The sequence below is a fragment of the Cupressus sempervirens genome, chromosome 10, assembly GCF_028749045.1.
Source record: "Cupressus sempervirens isolate cs-2001-9-10 chromosome 10, ASM2874904v1, whole genome shotgun sequence".
Taxonomy (NCBI): Eukaryota; Viridiplantae; Streptophyta; class Pinopsida; order Cupressales; family Cupressaceae; genus Cupressus; species Cupressus sempervirens.
In genome coordinates, this window is record NC_143127.1 from 322,013,586 (window position 1) to 322,028,609 (window position 15,024).

Sequence of the window (15,024 nt, forward strand, 5' to 3'; positions counted from 1 at the left end):
AGGCACTCCCACTTGATCCACATGGCCATGGACAATTGACATATCAAGAAGCTAAGGAGATTCAACCTCCTTGATACAAACAGTTTGGCCCAACAACCTTTGTATCCTCAAAAATCCCTCTTCATGAGCAGCTCACTCCAGATATCAACAATTTGTTACATAAGGATGCACCTTCAAGAAATCACGCATGCCTTGATCACTTCAGCCAGAAGTATCGCCAAGAACATAAGCTCATCACTAACAAATGGAACTATCAAGGTGGTGGTCTAGGACCAGAAGAAAGAGGCATGCAGTGCCCCATCGATGCACACAAGTGGGAATCGAAGTCAAGTCTTGGCTTTGGCATACCCACAACTAGGGGCACCAATAAGAATGGTCATGCTTTTTCAAACATTCACTGTGACTTTGTCAAAATCAAAGATATTCCTAAGGAAGTTGAAAAGAGAGCCAATGATGATATCCCAGACCAAATCTTCCTTGAAGACTCTGTTTTCCAAGAACTATCCATCCATTTCATTGACCTACCACTCACCCATCCACAACTCATAGATTGGGACCAACCAAGCATCATACAAGCATCATACACATTGATGAGTTCACATCAGAGGAGGTGCTTCAGAGATTCATGGGAGCCAAAACTCCTCACAAGCAAATAAAGCTAGATTCTGCCTATATCTATAAGCTAGATCCCAAGGGGTATTTTGGAGAAAATCTCCAACCTAGTTCTGATACACCCAAAATTGGAACTAAGGTGAATCTGGGACTAGCTAAGGCAACGAAGAGAACCCCTTAACAAGCAAATCTAGATTCACAAGTAGAACATGAGGATTTAGCATTGCCTCGTCAAGATAATCGACTAGAGGTGTTTTCTATTCTAATTGAGGATACTAGAGAAGTCAACATCAGTTCTTCAGAGATCCCCAAACTTGTTCACATTGTTGCATCCCTATCACAAGACCAAGCTGACCTCCTCTTTGAGGTCTTAAGAGAGAACATTGGCTGATTTGCATGGTCATATTAGGACATGCCAAGACTAGATCCGAAGCTTGTAGTTCATCATCTTGTAGTCGATCCAAAGGTCAAGCCCATCAAACAAAAGCTTAGAAAAATGCACCCCAAGGTGGCATAATTGGTCAAAGTTGAATTAGAAAGAATGTTAGCTGCTAAGTTTATCTGACCTATTGACTACTCAGAGTGGATCTCCAACATGGTCCCTATCACTAAACCTTCTCGCGACATCATAATCTGCACTAATTTTAGAGATCTTAACAAAGCTTGTCCAAGAGATGATTTTCCCTTACCCAACATAGATATGATTGTAGATCTTATAGTTGGACATGAAATTTTGTCCCTCATAGATGGATTTTTTGGGTACAATCAAATCAAGATTGCAAAAGAGGATCAGCATAAGACAACATTCACTACCCCTTAGGGAACCTTTTGTTACAACATGATGCCTTTTGGCCTAAAGAATGCTGGGGCTACCTATCAAAGAGCTATGACAACCATTTTTTATGATCTCATTCATAACATTTTGGAGGATTATGTGGATGATATCTTGGTCAAATCTCATACCTTCATGGATCATCTTGCTGACCTAGATAAAGTCTTTGATAGGTTAGCCAAATATCATCTCATGCTGAATCCCAAGAAGTATGTCTTTGGGGTCACATCTCGCAAGCTTCTAGGCTTTATAGTTTCTAAATGAGGTATAGAGATTGACCCCAAGAAGGTCAAAGCTATCTTAGACATGCCTCCTCCCCAGACACTGCAACAGCTTTGCACTCTTCAAGGCAAGCTTCAATCTATTCAGCACTTCATCTCCCAACTTACAGATAAGTGTACTGCGTTTGCACACTTACTAAAGAAGGATGAAAACTTCAAGTGGGATCCTTTATGTCAATGCAGCTTCGATCAGCTCAAGCAGTATCTCACCAATCCCCCTATCTTGGTTCCACCATTCCCTAATCATCCCTTAATCTTGTACATATCAGCAATGCCTACTACTCTAGGGGAACTTCTAGCACAGCTCGATGACTACGGTAGAGAAATAGCCATCTACTACATCAGTAGAACCCTAGTTGGTTATGAACTCTATTATACTCCTATGGAAAAAGCTTGTTTGGCAGTTGTTTTGTCAACTCAAAAGCTTCTCCACTACATGCTAAGTCATACCATCCGACTAGTCTCCAAGGTTGACCCTCTGAAGTATATGCTCTCCAGACTAGTACTTATAGGCCGTTTGGCCAAATGGGTTATGCTTCTTACCGAATTTGACATCCAGTATGTGGAGAGAAAGGCAATCAAAGGGCAAGCTATATAAGATCATGTAGCTAATGTGCCTCTAGTAGATACATATCCTTTGATCACAGAATTTCCAGATGAGCATATTTGTCTAATTGAAGAACAACCCCCATGGAAACTTTATTTTAATGGCTCATATACATCTCATGGACCAGGGGTAGGAATATTTTTGGTCACACCTCAAGGAGATTACATTCCACAAGCCTTCAACCTACAATTCCCTAGCACCAACAATATAGCTGAATATGAGGCTCTCATAGTAGGATTAAAGATAGCTATAGAATGGAACATCACTAAGTTAAAAATCTTTGGTGATTCTTAGCTCATCATCAAGCAAGCCCTAAATGAATATCAAACCAAAGATGAAAAGCTATTACCCTACAAAGAGCTAGTTGATCAGCTAACCCAACATTTTACAAAGTTTCAGTTTACACGAGTGCCTCGAATGCAGAACAAAGCAGCAGATGCTATGGCTACTATTGGCTTGCTCTTGAAAATTCCCCAAGCAGCTACAGAGTATGAGTTTTTAGTCAAGTAGATCCTCACACCCGCCTATGTGAATGAGGATTCAAACCATGTTTGTATCTTGGTTGGTCCCCAATCCCCGTGGTACCATGAGATTTATGCTTACCTTAAAGATGGTATCATTTCCCCTCACCTCACACATACCCAATGCCAAAACCTCATCTAAAAATTATCCCGCTATGTTATCATAGCCAATACCCTATATTGTCGGGGTTATCATGATACTCTCTCTCGATGTTTAGATGAAAATGAGGCCGCGATGACATTAAAAGAAGTACACTCTAGACTTTACGGTGCCCACACGAGTGGTATTATCCTTGCATAAAAAATCCTTAGAGTAGGCTACTATTGGCCTACCATTGAAGAAGACTCCTATGACTTTTTTAGAAAGTGTCTCCCATGTCAGCAACACGCAAATCTTGTGCACACTCCAGCACAGGATCTACAACCTATTGCACCACCTTGGCCTTTCACTTGTTGGTGGCTTGATCTAGTTGGAACTCTCACACCTCTCTCATCTATGGACATAAATGGATAATAATAGCTATAGACTATTTCACTAAATGGGTGGAAGTAGTCCCCCTAGTCTCAGCTATAGGAGTTCAGGTCTCCAAGTTCATCTTGTACCACATTGTTTGCGGCTTCGGCATCCCATCCACCATCTTCACCGACAATGGAGGTAACTTTGAAAATCTCAACATGAAAGAATTATGCACTTCCCTCTGCATCCATCACCACTTTTATCACCCATATTTCCCACAAGGTAATAGCCAAGAAAAGGAACCTAAAAAAACCCTCCTCAAAATCCTAAAGAAAGTTGTCAATGATTCCAGCTATGATTGACACCTACAAATAAATTCGGCCTTATGGGCCTATTGAACCTCCTTTTGTACATCCATAGGAACAACTCCATACTCCCTAGTCTATGGTGTTGAAGCAGTACTACCCATAGAGGTTGAGCTTCCCTCCTTGCACATATCTTTGTGAGGGAAAATATCAAATTAAGAATACAGAGTAGCTCAACTCACCCAGCTAGATCTCTTAGATGAGAAGTGACAACAAGCCTATGATCATCTCACAGTCTATCAAACATGTCTCAAAAGGAATTTCAACAAGAAGATTCTTTCATGACACTTTCAGTTGGGTGACATGGTCCTCAAAGAAAATATGAAAGTCCAAGCTGATCAAGAAAAGAAAGGCAAGTTTGAACCTACTTGGCTTGGTCCTTATGTTGTCACTACATCCTTTGGCTCCAGAGCCTATCAACTATCTACACCAGAAGGAGAACTCTTGAATGATCCTACTAACATCATTCATCTCAAAAAAATTTATGCTTGAAGATCCTTGGTATACTCAGCTTTTGAAAAATCTTTAAAAATAGTAAATAGAAATAAGCGTCCAATGGTGAAAACTTCGCAATTCAAGCACCTTGGATAGGTACCTTGGTGAAAACTTGATAATTTAGGCACCTTGTGTACTAAGACTAATCCATTATCTATCACTATCCTATCCCTCATCCATTCACTCACCATCCCATAAAACACCTTCTTGTTCTCTTGGTGTTGCAACCAAATATCCAAAATCTAATGAAGCTTGTAAATACCTCTTGTATAGCTTGTAAATCTTCTACCTCAACTTGTAAATCTTGTACCTCAGCTTGTAAATCTTGTATCATCCCTTGTATCATAGCTTGTATATCCAAATCCTATCCACAGCTTGTACCATATTCTAACCTGTATTATATGCCAAATCTTGTATCCTAGCTTGTACCCTATCACATGCACACAAAGAATCCCATTTTCCTTAAGCTTTTCGCAAACCATCTACCTATCTGCCTATCAACTATTGCACACATCCCATCCTTCACAAACATTTTCATCTCACAAAAAAAAAAACATGAACAACCTTGTACATTTGTAACATATCTTGGTCCATTATCTTGTACATCCTCTTTAGCTTAGTACCATTGTATCTATCCAAATTTTGTGTTAGTTCCTCCTTGATCAGCATCTTGCACACATTGCACAACCCTTGGTTAGCTATTCCAATGCATCCTTTAGCTAGATTTCCTATCACCAAAGTGTTATCCTTCTTAGTTTAGCTTGCCAAATGCATCAATCATCAAAAATCCATCAGCGCAGGTTCTCTCTAATAGATCCTTATAGGATATAGCTTTCCACATGTTTGATCTTGGTCCATTAGTACCTCGTCCTACCCATCGCATTGGCAAATTGTTCTCTTTTGGATTTTCTCTTTCTTTTGATTTGAAATCTTCCCTTTTGGGTCTTGAAGTATCTTTTCCAAGCAATCTCCTTGTTCCCTCCTCAAGGTTTCCATGATCTTCCATATCATGGTATACTGCAAATGGGGCAATCTGAGCGTAAGGTCTTGATCAAGTCTTTTGTTTATTTTTCTTCTTTGCTTGTGGGTTACCCAGTGTAAGTTCCATGCTGCTTCCTCTAGGATTCATGTGTGATGTTGGGGCAATCCTTGTGTGTTTATTTTGAGGTAGTTATTTAGTCCTCTAGACAGTTGGTGAAAATGCCTTGATGTTCTTAGTAACCTTGGCAATTAACCAATAGTCCTATAGCAAATCTAGTGCTCAACTACATGGTGGTACTTCTCTTTGAAGTATCCCCCTGTTCAAAAAAGCTTCAATGGTTTTCCTTCATCTCCATTATCGCCCATCCATATCCAGCATCTGTCCCTCCTACCCCAGCTTATGCATCAGTCTCTCTTTGAATCAATTTGCACTTTTAGCTTTAGGGATCCACAATCCTAGTCTTAAGGATCCACCAATCCAATCAATCCACCAAGCCTCATCTTTCGAGCTCCACAATCCTAGTCCTAAGGATCTCCAAAACCCATCTTCTACCAATCCAACTCTTTGAAATCCTATTGTGTCAGCTTTATCATCCCATCATCCATCTCCCTATCTTGGATTCCTTTTTATAGCGCTTCGCTCCTTCATCCTCTGCAATCCCTGAGATCTTAAGCTTGCTTCCTCTTGTGCCTTTGATTCTCCCTTTATCATTCTCCTATAGTGAGAGTTTGAGCTAACTAAACCTCTTCTCTTAAGCCAATCTAAGTCTCCTTGCTCATCTTGAATTCTTGTACTTTTCAAGAAGCCATCAACCCTCGCTTTCTCTCCCTGCTGCCTTCTTTAGGGGGTGTCTCGCAGTCCATTCTCTCCTCTTCTCCTCTAGCCTTGGGCATCTTATTTTCTTGTCTTTGATGCCATGCCACTTGTGTCATCACATAAAAGAGGGGCAAAATGTAGACACCTAAATCCTTTAGAAAATAAAGTATTTTTATTTTCTAAATTTTTTTTGATGACATCATCATTAATTAATTAATTAATTATTTAATTTATTTTTCTGTCATTAAATCCCTTTATCTTAATTAAAAATATTTAATTAAGGGATCCCTCCCAAAAATGTTTAGACCTTATTTAAAGATTATTTCCTTATTTATTAATTATTTAATTAATAAATTGACCTAAAAACCCAAAATAAATAAAAAAATTATTTTTTGCCCAAAACTTGGCCAATTTCCTTAAGACCACTAACCTCTTCCAAAATCTTCTAATCCTTCTTTAATTTTGATTAAAGGCTAATCCCATCATTTCCTACCCCTAATCCCAACTCAAAATATTTAATTAAGATTAAATATTAATCCTTATGTTTATTAAAAAAGTTTTAGTAAATATCTTCTCAACCCAAACCCTTGAAATAAATAAAACTTTATTTATTTCCTAAAACTATAATTTATCCTCATCCTAAGAAGTTCTAGACTCTTCTAAAAAGTCTTCATCCTCATCCTAGAAAATTCTAGACTATTCTAGAAAGTCTTTATCCTCATCCAAAGTCTAGACTCTTCTAGAAGATGTCTTTAAACCTAATCCTAGTCCCCTCCTAACCTTGTCACATTCCCTAAACATGGGTTAAGACTTGCTAACCCAAGCCAAAGTTAAAAAATATCTCCTCCTTCACCCACCTTCATTAAATTCCATCCACTTGCCTATCCCTAAGCTAATCCTAAACCATCCTAATCCATCCTCTAATCATTTGTACAATCCTAAGCAAGCTTAAAACCTTCTTAATCAATCCGAAGTCAAAATTCCTCTCATCTCCCCCAAAATATCCCAACCATAAAACTTTATGAAGCCCACTGGGCCATAAATGACTCTTCCAAGCCCTTTCATTTCTCTTACAAGCCATTATGAGGGTCTTTATGAAGATTTTATCCCTTGAGCCTCCTTTGTTGACTCATCCTTCCCCTTTTCTCCATCCTCTCAGCCTGTGACATGTGTCATTCCCTGATTGGTTATAAGGAAGCACAATCCATGTGCTTTCCTCTCATGCAATCTGAGCCCTCCATGACCTTTTCCCCATCCTTGCATCTTAGCCCTCAAGCCCTCAAGCTTCTTGCCTATAAATTGGATCCTTCCCCTTTGCAAAAGAACACAATCCATGAAGTAAAGTCATAATGCCATTTTAAGAAGCCATTTTACATCAAAACCATACACTCACACCCAAATTCCAACTCTATTTGGAGCTCTTTTTGAAGCATAAGCTTGAGCATACATCCTATCTATTTAGACAAAACCACTCAACAAGAGAGCTTCTTATTGAGAGAGCCCATTAATGGCTCATATTCTCAATTGAGAGCTCATCTTAGTCTATGTTGAAGTTTATGAATTTTGTTTAGTTTGTAGAAGCTTTATTTAAATTTGGTTTCTATTAGCATACTAACATTGCTCATATAAAGTATGAAGAAAAGATGTTCCAATTTTGTATCAGATAAATGAGTTTATTTCAAAAATGGGTGTAAATTTTGATAAGGTTATGGATAACTACTTTGAAGATTTCAAGGAGAGAACGAACAACAGGTTCATGATTCCTCCTAAACTTGTTGAAAACTATAAGGAAGATGTATTTTTCATGGTTGACTATGACAAAGTATATATACAGGTAGTCAAACCCCATGTTGCATGGGTAAAATCAATTCCCTATGAAGTGAACATTGATGAAACTATAGATATCATTGAGGCATTGGTAAATGAACCAATGGATCCCAAATTGCCTGCATTCAGAACATTTGATGAGGCAAAGGTAAGAATAGAACTTGAGATCAAGCTTCCCTAGGAAATCTCCAAGGGAAAGAGGAAGATAGAAAAATTGAAAACTAACACTAGACCTCTAATTCTTACCGAAGGAAAAGGTGAGGAAGAAGAAGAAGAAGAATCTGAAGAAGAGGAGCTAGAAAAGGAGGCAGAGCCTATGAAGAAGAAAGGTAGGGTAATCATTACCAAACCTCAGGCAGTATTCACAAGGAGAACAAGGAAAGGAAAAAAAGAAAGTGAAGTTGTGTTTAGTAAGCCTCCTCTCACATTTGTAGATAGGCTAAAACAACTTAGGATTGGTGCAGCAATCAACAACTTTAAAGCCTTAAAGTATGAATCCAGGACTCCTGCTAAGCAAAAAGAAATCAAAGATCTGGTAATGGAGAAGTTGGGAACTTGGAAATTCTCCCCAGACCAATTTCTCTCCCAAATTCCTGCAATATTGCTTGATAAAATAAAGGTAAGATGGGAGAACACTGAGAAAACTATTAGAGACATTTTTGAACAGAAATTGAGAGAACTAGTACCTAGCCTAACAGATGTAGAAATCGAAAAGGAAATGAAGGATCAGGAAGGAAGAATGAATATGAGATTCAATACATGTCTCATATTGTTAAAAAGTATTGAACCAGCTGTTAAGAATGCAACTAATGTTTGGAATGATACTTATAAACTACATAAGCCAAGTGATGAACCTGTGGAAATCAAGGATGATGATAGTAATGATGAAGAGGATGTGGATAGTGATAAATCTATCACCATGGATGTAACTGATGAAGATCTCTAGTAATTAATGAAGGAGAAGGAAGAAGAAGAAAAGGAGGAAGAAGCAGTTGAGGAGGAGGATGATCCAGTTAAAATTGTAGTAGCTGTCATTGCCTCCTTCCTCACTCTCCACCTAAAATTGTTAAATCTATGGAGATAGGTTCTTTGATAGAGACATAATTAGCTCAAACTCCTCTAGTCACCTCTCAGCTCTAGGTATCTACAATGGAAGTATCAAGTACTTCATCTACCGAGTTGAAGATCACTTCTTCATCTACTGAGCATCAAGCAATATCTTCAGTCACTGAGTCATCCACTGCAGTAGTCACTACATCAGGTGTATCAATTCCTCCTATAGTAAGTACAATAAGTTTTCTAGTTTTCACTTTAATTTTGTCATCCACAGCCACATTGGGTCCAATTTTTGCTCCAGTCAGCTCTTCTACTGCAAATATTCCAATTTGTACATCAATTTTGGATATGGGAACATCAATTTTTCCCACAGTTAGCACTTCTCTCAGTCTTCCTTTAGTTGGTCCTATTCCAATTTTGACAGCTAGTCTAGCCTCATAAACCATTATCTCTATTTTCAAAGGCAAAGATGTTAGCATAGCAAAAAAACCAAAGATTACATTAAAATTTATTCTTACAAGAAAGATAGTGCATGAGGATGTAGACTTGGATAATAAAATTGTCATTCCCAAGATAGATCTGGATACTGCTTCAGTTGATGAACTAAGACTGCTCAGTCAACGTATAGATCTAAAGGCAAAGCAGAAACAACTAAGGAATGAGAGAGATAGAGAGTTTAATATTATTGAAGGAGTGAAGAATATTATTACTAAGGTATAGGTGTTGATGTTGATACTTCTCAACACATTTTGTTACAATTAGAAGAGGTGGTTAATAAATTCAATGAGGATATCTCTGGTCAAGAAAAGTTGATGGAGAAGGTGGAAAAGAAGTTTGATAATAAGGTGCTTGAGCACATTGCTTAGCATATAGCAATAAAATAGGTTGAATCAACCATAGTTTTGGCCAACATTGAAAATTCTTTTATTAATGTAACATCTATTTTTGCTAAGCTTTGTGATGTTACTAACTATTCTAAGGAGATAAGAGAGAAATTGAATAAGATAGATGAGGATCTAAAGGCAAGTGCACAAAAGCTGAAGTTTGACCCCAGTTCAAGCTCATCTCATCACCTCAAGATCAAATTTTTGTTAGAGAAGTAGGCAGAGTTTCTTAGAGAAGAAGGAAGGATTCAGTCTACACTACTAGATATCTAGAACATGATTCTTCATATCATGGATGCAATGCAGAAACATATTGCATGCTCCAAAACATTGATCCATGACAACAATTTCTCTGTTGTAGAGTATGTGATTGGACTTTCTGCAGAAGTTCAAGTAGCTCTATCCACATGAAAAATCTTGCAAGACAATTGGGATAAGACTTTGCAACTCATTCTCAAGGTACATTCTGAGTTTATCTCACATTTTGGTGTCTCTATGTAAATACATTATTTTATTCTTTGGCATTATTGTCAAAAAGGGAGAGAAAGATATACTTAGAAAGAGATACTGATGAGATAAATGTAAAAAAGAGACAAAGAGATACTGTGAATAAAAATCATATAACTCATGTAAATACCTTGTGTATATTGTATGGGGGAGTTATATATAAGGAAGCCATGTATATTTAGCAGAATTAGATGTCAGCATGCCAGATGTTGTATAAAAGTTTTAGCTCATAAGTGTTTTTGTCAGTAATGCCAAAGGGGGAGATTGTTGGAATTATGATATATTTTTTATTAGTTACAACACTTATTCAGTTCTGAATACTTACCGAGCTCATCACTCAGTCTACAGTTCATACTGAGCGTTTAGTAGTGGTTATTGAGCAGAATAGTTCATACCATGCTGAACAACGGTCATCAAGCAAATGGAAAGTTTAGTAATGTTTACCAAGTTCTTAGTGTTCACTGAGTCATTAGTTAAAATCAGTGTTTACTGAGTGATCAAGGTAAATGAAGGACTTAGTTTTTACTAAGTGAACAAGGTAAATGAAGGAATTAGTGTTTACCAAGTGAAGAAGGTTATCAATGGATTCAGTTTTTACTGAGTAACACAATATTCACCAAGTCACCAATGGTTACCGAGTTCCAAGCTACTTAGAGTGATTAGTATGGACCATGCCTCTACTCTTACCAAGTGCATGATGATGTAGCATATTTTAGTGGATGCCGAGTATCAAAAGGTCACCGAGTCAGTTTGACGAAGCTAAGTTTTCTACTATCTGGCCGATTCAGTAATGTTTTGTTCACTTGTGTTTGGCCAACCTTGCTAGTGTAAATATTGGAATGGTATATATGTAATGTATTATATCATTTGTAAAATATGAAAAAATGTTGTATATCATTTTATGGTGTTGTATTGCAATATTTTGAGAAGAGTGAAAGTGAATTACTAGTAGAATAGAGGAATACAACAAGGTCAACATAGATGCAGAATAGTTATATCTATCACATCAGGTGATCAGTGCATAAAGGATCTTATCAGCAATCAGTTATAACTAGATCCACTGCTTCATTCTAACAAGTGAATTAGTTTGTAAATCCTTTAACAAGGTAGACTTAATAGTCTTTTGTAAGTCTCCTAACAGAGTGCATACTTCATTGTATGTTTGTAAATCCTCTAACAAGGTGGATCTAGCAATCCTACTTACTCCTGACAGGGCAGATCACTAGAAGTGATCATTGTAAGCCTTAACAGGCCAACTTTATACTACAATATTGAAGTTTTGTGGGCATCATCCCCACCCCAATTTTACTTTCTAATTGGAAGGTTTCTGGGTCACCAAATCAGTGTGTTCATGTGTTATGAATGTTTATCTTTTCATGCATACAATAGCTTAGATGGATGAATGGTGAATATGTTATTATGCTAAATTGATTTAAAGTTTTAGAGTTACTAATTCACCCCTCCCCTCTTAGTAACCTTGTTAGTCTTGATTATTTCCAACAATTTTAATTTTCTACACCTTGATTTTAACTTGAAGAACAAAATGATCATGTGGATATTCTATCAGGTGTTTAAAATAAGGAGAGATTTTCATATATTAGATCTTAAGGTTTGAATATGGATATTTTGGATTGAAATTTAATCATGTGGTCACTTCTTTCATGATTTAAATATATTTTTGTATTATCAAGTCAAGGCCATATTTTTTTGTATATTAAGAGCTTTACAAATTTATAATTTATAGAGTATAATATACATTTTCCTTCATTTTATCTAGTAAGGAAAAAATAAGTTCTCTTGAGGCTATTTGTTTTTCTTTCTGTCTCTTTTTAAATTTGATTAACCTAACAATCACATGTACATTCCATGTTTTTGAATTGATGTTAGTATGCTTTAATGTCTTCTGGTTAAAGACGTAGCAAGTTCTTTATTCATTGAAAATATTAAGAGGGAACTATACCTCTCAATTTAGATGACGGTTATCAATTAATGATAACTCATTGAATTGTTAGAACATTTTGTTCTTCTTTTTGGGCATTTGGATTTAATATGTTTATTTATTTTTCAAAATAAATTTTTTTACTAGCATACTTTTTACAACTTTGTTGGAGACTTAAAATAAAAGATCAATTCCAAACATTTGGTTCCTCAATTTTTACATTATGTCTATGTGTAGGAGATTTGTGGCTCTACAAAATGATTGTGTTGATTAGAAAGGTCACAAAATAGATGAGACCCAATCCTACCATACTTGAAATACTTTAGATGCAAGAAAAAGTGCTACATGATCTTTGGGAACATTATTTAAATTAAGAATTCTAATTGCAATACCTAGTGTAGAACCTGTGGTATTGTGAATTAATTGAAAAATTATTAAAATGCCACAGTAGACAACTTACAAGCAAAAAAGTGATCCATTCCATTCAAAAATAGAGTTTATACAAGTATGATGGATCCCATGGATCATCATTATCTCTTGGAAATGAAAATGAAGAGTTTACAAGATAATTAATTACAAAATAAACCTAAAAAACTATTAAAAAAACTACAAAAATATATATTAAAAATTATGTCTACTTGTAGCAGTCATAAGTTTCTACACATAGCTTGAAATCACAAACCGTCAGAATCTTTGGAAAGATCTTCTAAAGTTCTACTTTTTGTTTATGAAGTAGTACTTAGCTCTGTCAAAGCCCAAAAATGCCCCAAAGGCATCCAAAAATGCAAAATACTAGAATATAGAAAATGCCAAAAAAATTGATTTCAATATTTTCTTAGTTTTGCTTGTGCCAACATCTTTTGCATCTTCTTGGACTTTGTTTTGATAAGAGAATTACAAAGAAAGCATATGTCATGCCATGAGAATAAATCTAGGCATCAAATAGGATAATTTAATTACCATTCTATGGAGAAGTTTGTGTTATAGGTTTTAAAAGCTAAATGAACCACAAGAATATCAAAGAAATGTGCAATAACCTGAAGAAGAATGAAATCTTGACGATGAAAAAGATCTAATCATTCTGATCTCTTCTCTCTTGTACAATTCCCTCATGATAAACGAGCAAGAAGTTGAGAGAGAAGCCATGAAATGTCTCAAATGTCAAGCATTGGTAAGCATAAATGAGCAAATTGAAACAAAAAAAGGTGAGCTTAAACAAGATGGGTTCATTGAATAATGTTTTATTTGTAGAAGTAGATAGTTTCAGTTTTGAAAGTGAAATGATTTATTTTATTTTAGAAAGCTTCAAAAGAAATAACTTTCATATTTACTAGCAACCAGAACATGAGGTTTTTAACTTAAAGGAAATAATGAATAAAGGTGTTTTTGAAATCTTGGAAGATTCTAATCAACCTACTCTAGAATCTTTTCATCTTGAAAATGGATATGTTTTTGAAATAAAAGTAGCCAAAACAAGGGGGTTGACCCATTACCAACTAGTTCGATGACTACCAGCAGACAACCATCAGAACATAACTAACCCCTAATGCTTTTTAAAACTAAAACAAAAGTTTATACTATAACTAGTATAGTAACTACAAGCTTTGAAAAAAATGCCTATTAAAAAGCAATAGAAGTTTATACTATAATTATAAAAGTAACTACAAGATTTCAAACAAATTCTTGTTAACAAGTTGAAGTCACTTAACAAAAACAAAGGCATGGTATCCTTAAGACCAAAAAAATCTCTAAACCTATAGATTAATAGCATGCATAAATAAAAGAAGGGGGAGCCCCTAAAATTTCTTGACCTCCTTCCACCCTAGTAGGACATTCACCTAGTCCTTTGCCAAGAAGTCAAGAAGTAGCTTGGATTCCTCCCTAGGTAGGTCCCATTTGGCATCCTTTAATAGGCACAGAGTGGTAGCCATTACATGAGTGACTTTAGCCATAAACTCGGTTAATAGTCCCATTCTTTCCTCCAACACCTAGATTCTCTCCTATAGCTCATTGTTAGCCTTATTCAAATTGCCCAAATGTTTGTCCCTACTAGCCTGACTATCTTGCACAATAAGGGGATTAGTGGAATTTTTAGAACCTACCTTAATAGGGGAGGAGATTTTAATGAGGGAAGACATCCTATTCACCATTTTAGGGAATTGATCTTTCGTTAAGTCGACACACTGGGCACAACCATCACCAACACATGTGACACCTCCTTATTCTCCTTTCCATTACCCAAGTTTGACCTTGAGGAATCAAAAATATCCTCTTCAACCTCCTCCATACCTCCCACTCCAAAGTTAATAGTTTTCTCCTTCATTCTTCTTTTGTGGCAGCTCGAATCCTCAAAATCTGATTCCTCCTCCTACAAGGTTCCCACCCTTAACTTCCTCTTAGCCTGAGACTTAGCCAACCTCTCCAACCTCCTCCTTGCCCCTCTACCCTCATCCTATAACTCCATGTCCTTTTTCTCCTTACCTTTTCCTTTTTTCCGCCTGGGCAAGGGATTCACTAGGGACCCACTGGGAGAGGGCTAAGGGGTAGGGGCTCTAGGACCTGTAATCCTAAGGGGGGGCATTTGGGGCCTGGGGTTCAGGTGAATAGGAATATCAACTTTCACAATCCTAGGGGGGACTAGGGCAAGGTGAAATTGGTACAACCTAAAGATTAGACCCTGGTGTAGAATAGAAAAATTAACCCCCCTTCTCATTTTATCTTTCACATGAATAACAATATCCTCAAGATCATGTAGCAAGAAGAAGGGAAGTGAAAGAAAATCATGGTGTTGGAAATGATTAAGAGGAAAATGGTAGTAGTATTAAACTCCATACCTTCCTTCT